The following is a 7883-nucleotide window of genomic DNA, read 5'->3' as shown; positions in this document are numbered from 1 at the left end:
TTTTTATAAGAAAGTGGGTTTTTATATTCCTGTCTTAAACGAAAGTCTTTAGTACTGTCGATAAATTTATAAGCGCCAAGTCACCAAATTGTGTGAGTGCTTGATAAATACTTTACTTTTACTTACCAATATTTAATTTCCTTAAATATAGATTTCAAAAACATTAAAACACTAACCGCAAAATGAACTGGAATGAAAAATTTGAAATGGGTAATTCCAGCCTATAGTATAAGGGATTGTTATGACAATTGATTATTGTGAAATCGAGAACTAAGTTATTTAGGTCGATTATCTTCATGCGCCGAGTTATTAATTTCAAAAAATTTTTTAGTTATACACTATGAAAGCCTCACAATTTTATTACATTCCAAAAACTTCTAAATTTCACGAATCAGAACTATCAGTTAGTTTAATTAAATGTCAACTTACTTCCCTAAGCGCCATCTGTTAGTAAGTAGTTAAATTGTTAGATGTCGTTTTCAAATTGAACATATGCCTCTTGTGTTCAAAGGTAGCAAATTACCATGGTGAGATATCTTTATGCTATGGTGAGGAATCTTTCTAATAGTAATCTGTGGGAATGCGGCGTGAAATACCTTTCGTTTGATACCCATATCGGTATATCTCATGCAATTTTTTTCTAATTTCGAATAGGTGGTAACCCTAAATGGAAACCCTACTCAAAAATGTCGCTATTGTAATGCGGAGTGAAATGCCTTTCGTTTGATACCATATCGGTATATCTCATGCAATTTTTTCTAATTTCGAATAGGTGGCAACTCTAAATGGAAACCCCACTCAAAAATGTCGCTATTGTAATGCGGAGTGAAATACCTTTCGTTTGATACCCATATCGGCATATCTCATGCAATTTTTATTTAATTTCGAATAGGTGGCAACCCTAAATGGCAACCCTACTCGAAAATGTCGCTATTGTAATGCGGAGTGCAATACCTTTCGTTTGATACCCATATCGGCATATCTCATGCAATTTTTATTTAATTTCGAATAGGTGGCAACCCTAAATGGAAAACCTACTCAAAACTGTCGCTATTGTAATGCGGAGTGAAATACCTTTCGTTTAATACCCGTATCGGCATATCTCATGCAATATTTTTTTTTCATTTCGAATAGGTGGCAACCCTAAATGGCGACCCTACTCAAAAATGTCCCTATTGTAATGCGGAGTGAAATACCTTTCGTTTGATACCCATATCGGTATATCTCGTGAAATTTTTTTTTAATTTCGAATAGGTGGCAACCTTGTGAAACATTCTGAGTGGCAACACCTAGATAGAAAATCTAGAAGGTGATACGTTATCCTGTGCCAAATTTCATTTAAATCGGTTGAGCTGACCCGAGATCGTTCGGATATACAAACATACAAATATACGAATATAGAAGAATTGCTCGTTTAAAGTTATAAGATATATGTGCATAGGTGCACTCATGCACATACATATATATGAAGCTATATACGGCAACATCAATCATCGTTCATATTTTCTAATTTGCATACAGTGTTACTTATTCATGAATTCGAACATTTCAAATCGATACTTGTATAGTTTTGAATGTCATTATTGAAATTTGATTTACTCGAAATATAATTTGTTACATCTTCCTTATTAGTTCGTAAGTCATTATTGTTAATTAAAACCTGAATTAATAGAAAGGAAGTTGTACCAATCATATCGTAATACATACCTTCGTGAGTATAATTCCCCATTCGCATTCAGGCACACCCCTAGTGTTCAACATATGATATATATACGACCGATCTCATCATTTTTTTTAGACAACAATATGTGCAATATACGAAAGCATATGATGAAGTTTGAAGCTACAATTTATAAATTACGGAAGATATGACAAAAATCCTCTTTTCTGAAAAATCGGTTATATGGGGGATATATGATGTAGTGGTCCGATACGGCCGGTTTCGACAAATGTTTAATCGGACATCTAAATATACCCGCTCACCAAATTTTATCAAGATATCTCAAAAATTGAGGGACCAGTTTGCATACAAACAGACAGACGGAGAGGCGGATATGGCTAAATAAACTCAGCTCTTCATCCTGATAATTTCGGTCTATCTATTTTCTTTTAAGGACCTTAAATTTTGAGATGCGTGAAGAACTTAATATACCATTTCATTTTCATGAAAGGTATAATAAAAGACTAGACAAAATTGTATTAAACACAAAAGGACGTTATATTTTGTTAGTAAAACATTCAAATTTTCAAAACCGATGAAGCCTTTCCTTGAAATCATGTTTCTCTGTCCAGGATGAGGGGAAAAAACAAAATAATTGATATTTGACATACACATATTTGACCCTTAATCCCAAGTGATAGAAATAAAGTTTGACGACTTTTGATTTCCGGTTTGTGATGAACTTTATTTGGGATTCGTCCACGTACTTATAAATAAACAAACAATTTCAAAGAAATTTTTTTTGACAAAATATAGCAAAATGCGTAATTTCATTTCGCTAGAATATAAATAAATACATTTGTTTTGTTATTTTGGTAGAGCTAATTCAGCTAATTAAAGAGCTTGTTGAGCTAATTAAAATAAACAAAACAAGTAAGGGTGCCTTAGTTTGGGTGTAACCGAATATTATATTGGGACGTGGCACCGCCCATTAAAAAAATGTCTCCTAATTTCCTGTTACAATAAAAATTCATCAGTGAAATATCATTGATACAAAACTATTTTTCCCAAATTATTAAAAAAATTATAAAATTAAAAAAATTGCTTCAAATAAATGTTTTCATACATTTAAAAAAATCAATACGGGCAATACCCGATTAAATCATACAAACAGACAAAATTGGTTAATTCGTTGTAGTTCTATAAATAGAACAAAAACAGCAACAAAACCAAAGTTTCTTTGAAAAACCGCCGTACCAAGCATAAATTTAACACATAATTGCATACGAAGTATGCAGTGCGTAGAAGATTAAAATATGCAAAAAGAAGGCAATTGGGAAAAACTTTACAACAACTAAGGCATGACGTAGCTGAATGCGTTTATAACCATTTCAACTATCGTAGGGGTTCGGGTTCGACTCCCACTCCCGGGAGAAAAGGCTTTGAAGAGATTTACAAGGTATAATCGAAACAGCTGTCGCCTTGTCCGTCCTGATGTCACGTTGTTTAAATTTTTCCCAAATTATTAAATAAATTATATTTTTGTCTAAGATATAGCTTATTATTCTAGTTTATGACCTTTTTAAACATCTTTTATATAAAAACGGGCGTGGTCTTTAACCGATACCATCCATTTTTCCTAGAAATATTTCCTGCTATAAGGAAAATATGTGTACCCAATCTTATTACGAGCCTTTAATTTTTCTTCGAGTTATGGCTCCCGAAATATATAAAATTGTTTGGTCACAAAGGGGCGGTGCCACGCCCATTTTAAAAAATTAAAATTGTTTCCTTTTTCGTGTTATACTTTCAGTTGGAAAATAATACACCATTGATATAAAGCTCTTTTTTGCAAAGATTAGCTTATTGTATTCATCCACGACCATTTTAAAAATCTTTTGTATAAAAATGGGCGTGGTCCTTCACTGATTTCGTTAACTTTTCTTCGAAGCATTTTTTATAGTAAAGGCAACCTCTCTGTCGAATTTTGTTATGATAGGTTTACCGATTTTTGATTAATAATATTTGTAAAATTGATATTACCACAAGTGGGCGGTGCCACGCCCATTTAAAAAAAAATCAAGAGTCTTAATATCAGTGCACACATCAAAAGTTAACATTCTAGGTGAATTATTTATTAAATAATCAGGTTTTATGTGTTTTCCAAAATGTTATTATATATGCAAAAAGTTGCGTGGTTACTCTCCGATTTTCTGCATTTTTAATAGCGATGGGAGATACGCGCCAAGGAACCGCTATACCAAATTTCAATATTTTATTCTGAATATTTACTCAAGTTATCGTGTGCACCGACAGATTGACGGACATGGCTAAATCAATTCCTTTTTTCCTCCTCAGCATTTTGATATATGGAAGTCTATATTTATCTCGATTCGTTTATGTCCGTTATGTTACCAAAGTTAATACACTCTATATGCAAAGCACGCTGAGTATAACAGGATTGAGCTTGTGTAGCTTTAACTAAAATTTAGAGGTACTTTTTTTATTTCAAATTCCTGAAATCTTATTTTTTATTTACACAACTCAATTAGGTATAAATAGCGCTCACAAAAGTTATCTCGGTATACTTTATACTTTAAAAGTGGTATAAAACGTTTTAAATTAAAAAAATGAATCTACGAAATCAATTTGCGCTGCTATTTGTGCTGCTTAGCTGTCCTTCACAATTTCATATTATAGATGGCGAAGATATAAGGAGCAGCCCACATACAGTTGCAATACTTAAAAATAGAGTCTATGTATGTGTTGGTTCCATAGTCAGTGCTAATTCGGTGGTTACAGTGGCTCATTGCGTATTTGATGAACCTAAAAACATATACGAAATTGTAGCTGGTGCAACCCATATATACATGGAAGAAGGGCAACGACGCTCAGTGTTGGAAATATATTATGAAGTACCATTTCCAGAAGTAACTTCTTATGATTTAGCTGTGGTTCAAGTGGATAGACATTTTGACCTGAATAAAGTAACAGTAAAAAAAATAGAACTTTGCGATGATGATGAATTAACTAAGGACTCAACGATGAAAATTAGTGCATGGGCTTCGTTAGCTGGATCCATTACATTTGCTGCTGCTTTTCTCGAAACTAAGCGCGTGAAAATAGCAAAGTGTTATGGTTTAGATTCACGAAAATTAAACATTGATACTAAAGATAATGAGTGGTTTGGAGAACCTGGAACAGCAGGCGTTAAAAAGGGACGACTTTGTGCGGTGGCACAAGAAAAATGTAGAGGCGCTGATTACCCCTGCGTATATATAAATGTAACAAATCCAACAGCTAAATGTTTTATAAAATCCATGATTGGCTGTTGATTGCAAGATCACCCTTACTCGACAGAGCGGCGAATTTCGAAACATTTTGAGATGTGGAGATATTCCGCTCAGCAGTCGAAGTCATGTTGTTTTTTTCTTATATCATGTAGAAATAAATTGTAATAATTTTGAATAAATAATTATTTTTTATTGTATGCAATGAAAGTTTGATGCATTTAAATGAATTAAGTTGTGAGACCAAGCTTTGATCACAACTTTAAAGCTCCCTCGTATATGAATAGATCATGAGATGAAAACAAAATTGCGGAATGACTACTTTAAAGCCCTGGCAAACTCCGTGTAAAACAGCTGATCTAACGAATTCTATGGAAGTCAATCTAATCGGTTATTGAAGCCAAACAATTAGGTTTTGGCTTTCTATAATCTACATATATATTTGTTGACGAATTTATGTATTCACATTTTGGGGATTTTATTTTTCGTATTTTCTATTTTATGAAGTTATGACATTTTGTAAATTAAGACACCAATAAGCGATGCCAATATACATTTATCTATGATTAAATGAAAATATTATTACGAATTGGGCGTTATGAATATGGCAAGTTTTCCAAGGACTTCAAAGAGTAGATGTTTTACCAATATAGGATTTTACTTCGGCAATAAGTTTCGCTGGATGTCGCACTGATCGAGAAGCGGTGCCACTATTTAAAAAAAATACATGCAGCGGGACCGCGCCCATTCTCCTGAAATGAGAAATGGTTTTGCTGCGTTTCACGGAAAAGGATCTTTTTAGAACGGTCACACTCTTGTCAGTGTGTCACGTGTAAAGGATGGTTGCACCGGACGGGATATTCTTGGCTAAACCCTACGTCCTCGTAACATTTACAAATCTTTTGTGGCTCCTTGCTGTTCAAGCCCAAGGGCGTCCGTAGCCTCCCCTCTAGCACCTCCCCCCGACTACCCTATAGCAGCTCCGCTGCTCAGCAAGCCACGACAAGTACCCGCTGCCGCTCGCGCCCCACGACGCCGCCAGCTCATACGGCCGATCCTACTCATAACTGCAATCTCCATAATAGAGTGGGTAGCAATGACGAACATCAGCCCGTGTCCCCGTCTTCTCCTACCCCTCTTTCCGACACTAGCATTCGAGTAGGTCAGGGAAACAGGCTTTTGCACCGTTTGCCAGCACAGAAAATATATGTATGTTTGCGATATCTGCCCAATGCAGCTCCTGCCTTGGACGGTGGCACTTTCTTAGATGTTCTGGTCTCAGCGACGGCAACCCGCTGACGGGCTTTATCGCACCATGCTGCCAGGCCGCATACCCAACTACACCGGGTACTCCAGTGCTTACCCAGAGACGTCCAGTCCCAGGACCATAACAGCACTTGCGTCCAGGCCTCCCTCAACTCAGGCGTAGTCACCCGTCAGTTACCCCCAGAGTGACGATGTCTTGCCAGTTGCACTTCTTAATACTGCAGTTAAATTGTAATGGGTTAACTGGGAAGGTCACGGAGATTGTTGATTTTATGAAGCGGCATTGCAGACCTGCTCTGGGTATAACGTCCACAGAAAAAATCGTGAGAGCGGAAATGGAGGAGGTCTCGCGTTTATCACCTATTTAATCTATTTGATCCCGACATCGGCCACAGGAACTTTGCACTGGAACGTCAAGGCATATCTGTCCGGGCAGGCGATGTAAATTTAGAAATCATCAACATCTACATCCCTCCTGTCACCTGTTGCCCCTGTGGATACTGCCCTGACATCAGCGCACTACTCACTGGCTTTAATCGCGTTATATTAGGCAATTTCAATGCCCACCATGATCTAATTTACAGGTGGACAGCAGGGGCGAGATGTTGGCGGATCAAATAGAAGGAGCGGCGTTCTGTACGATAAAAGCACGAGTATGGTTGGAAGGTTTCACATTTCGTCAGATATATCAATTGTGAGCGCAGGACTGTAAACTGGCAGCCGATGGTAACGTTGGCATCCGACCACCTACCCATACTCCTTTCGCTCGAGCGATTTGCCGACTTATCACCATTGAGAAACGCACTTTCACCAACTTTATGAAAAGAAAGTGGGAAGATTACAAAATTTATACTGACAATCGTTTTGCTGCCCTCCCTATACCGACTGATGTCAGTAAAGATGAGTGTGCTTTCCACAAGCTTCGGCTCGTTTTATTCCCGCCGGAGGAATCTCGGAAATCGGGCCACATTTTTCAGCAGAGGCCGCAAATCTAGCGAGAGAACGTGACCTTATAAGACACCACGACCACGGCGACCCCCAAATAAGAGATGTAAACCAACGCATCAGATTGCTAGTGGATGAACACAAGCGGGCGAAATGGGAGGAGCACTTAAAGAGTTGTAACCTCTCTGCTGGTGTAGGTAAGCTATCGTCTACAGTGAAGTCCCTATAAAGTGCTGTCGGATACGAAAAAATGCGCGAACGCTTTTTGCCGACAATATGCAATGCATTCTACGGTAGACAAAATCAGACGGAGAGCCAACAGCCGCGCACACAAGCATAAATACATCATGCTAAACCATCTAAAGGAGTAGGCCCAGGCGGCATAGCCATGCCGATGCTTAAAAAGCTAGGCAAAGATGGATTTAATTATCTAGCGCATGTCTTTAACCTGTCCCTGTCCACCTTCGTCATCCCCGAAAAATGGAAAATGGCCATGGTGGTTCCGCTATTACAGCCTGAGGAACCATCTAACTTAGGAGACTCTTATTGTTCGATATCTCTGCTATAGCCAGTAGCCGCGACACTTGAAGCCAGTCTGCTTGCCTATTTCACTGCAAATTCGCGTCTTGCCAATCATCAGCATGACTTTCGAAAACGACAAAGCACTACCACCGCTCTAAACTCCATTAACACTCAACTAAATTGCGAATTAAATGAAAAAA

This window comes from Eurosta solidaginis, chromosome 2, assembly GCF_040869045.1.
Source record: "Eurosta solidaginis isolate ZX-2024a chromosome 2, ASM4086904v1, whole genome shotgun sequence".
NCBI classification, from domain to species: Eukaryota; Metazoa; Arthropoda; class Insecta; order Diptera; family Tephritidae; genus Eurosta; species Eurosta solidaginis.
Note: the sequence above shows the minus strand (reverse complement) of the source record.